Source organism: Charadrius vociferus, unplaced genomic scaffold, assembly GCF_000708025.1.
Source record: "Charadrius vociferus isolate BGI_N301 unplaced genomic scaffold, ASM70802v2 scaffold183, whole genome shotgun sequence".
In the NCBI taxonomy this organism is placed as follows: domain Eukaryota; kingdom Metazoa; phylum Chordata; class Aves; order Charadriiformes; family Charadriidae; genus Charadrius; species Charadrius vociferus.
The window spans coordinates 5,786,032-5,787,904 of record NW_009648250.1 but is presented as its reverse complement, the minus strand read 5'-3'; positions in this window follow the sequence as shown (position 1 = coordinate 5,787,904).

Here is a 1,873-nt window from a genome sequence, read left to right as displayed (position 1 = left end):
GGGACTGTTCAGCTATTGGAAAGCTATACCCTCTCTCTGTCTGGGAGAGAAAAAAATAGAAAAAAAAATATACTACATGCTCTGGTAAATACCATGCTCTGCTCTGATATTTGCAGAGCACTTAAGTTTTTTCAAGAATTTTCAGGTAATAACCATTAAATCCTTGTAGCAGTTATTTTTATCTCATGGAGCTGGAAAAAGAGACATCTGAAATTTAAACTGGCCAATGTCATCTTCTGCAAGTTAGTGGGCAGAGCAAGGATGTCACCTTGCAATGGCTCCTGCTATCCATCCCTCAGCTTAATCTCCTGCACAGCTTGCAAAGACAAAAAATAGAAAACCAGACTCCCAAAGATGCTGTAAATATTTTCTTTCTGCTGCAGCTTCAGGAAAGCCTGGTCTCTGGCAGCAGACCTCCTTAAAATGCTTCTCCCTCTGTAGATGCCAAATCTTTCTGTGTATGTGATGCTCTGTATCCGCCTTATACAGGATCTGCTTCCTTGTAGTGCTCTAAGTGTTTGGTCCCCCACTTAAGGTCAGGATTCATCCTGTGTGCAGGCATGCTGGGCGTATAGCTGTGGCTATGGCTCTCGAGCACTGCAGTTATTGTGGAAGTAAATGGAACTAGTCTCTAGTGAGGGACACAACTCTTAACCAAGTTTCCTGTTGTATCAGGTGCAACAGCCTGCAGGGAGTTGCTGAGTCATGGACCACATCTGCCTGTGACAGTGCAGAATGCTGCAGGGAGCACATTAACGAAACACCGTTCAGGGAGAAAAGACTTGTCTTTGTTATCTTCCAGTGGCAGACTAGTGCGAGAATGTTAAAATAGTGTATTAAGTCAGTTGTTATAGGGAAGGAAGAAGAATGATGCTTCAGAGTTATATGTCCACTAAAATTGAAGTTTGGATAGTGTGCATTCAGAAATAATTTTATTTTCCAGTAATGACAATATGCAATATCACGTAAGAAATGAAATTGAAGAATTGATCTTATTCTTCAAATACAGGATAGCTTCAATATTAAAATTAACATATAAATTTAGCATCAATCTTATTTCCCCACTCACGTCCGCTGAGTAAATGCACATAAAGAATGAATCACTGAAACAGTATACTGAGAGAATCAAAGTCATTTTTCAAAGGTGTCAGCACAAATGTGAGGTGAGCCTGTTCACCAAGCATCCAACAAATGTTGTAGGGGTGGCCCTTCAGGCCCATAAGGAGGACAAGTCCAAGACCCCCGGGGGGAGCAGCACAACCACCAGCAAAGGCAAGTCAGGGAGGAATTTGGGGCAGGAGAGACTCATTGCACTGTGCTTATCCTGTACCCTGACTCTTCCCCAGTCTACAGGTACGTGAGCTGCTGGAGAATGTAAGCATCGCATTAGGGGTGTCCACAGCACTCCTTTGAGGGAGAAATTATTATTGTTATTGTTTACGTCACCGTTTGCCTTATCCGCCTTGTCACAGCTAGAGGTTAACGAGAAGAGATTAAGCAGCGTGCCTCTGGGGCAGCAGCCAGCCTCTGCGGAGCGCATTGCTCTGGTCTCTGGTGGGTCTGCACCACTGCTGACGACAAGCAGACCCGTGGGCAGAGACAGCTTCCCGTGGCATTGCCCCTTGGTTTTGTGTGCACCCACGGAGAGTTGACAGTGAAACCACCTGCCTGACAGGAGAAAAAGAAGCTCCAGGGCACCCTGGAGATGCACCCGGGCAGCTGCTCAATCAGGAGCAGGAACAGGGCAGAGGGCAAGGGATGAACCTCTCTTGATCGAAGAAAGCTGCTCTAACACCCCCCCCCCAAAAAAAAAAAAAAAAAAAAAAAAAAAAAAAAAAAAAAAAAAAAAAAAAAAAAAAAAAAAAAAATAAAA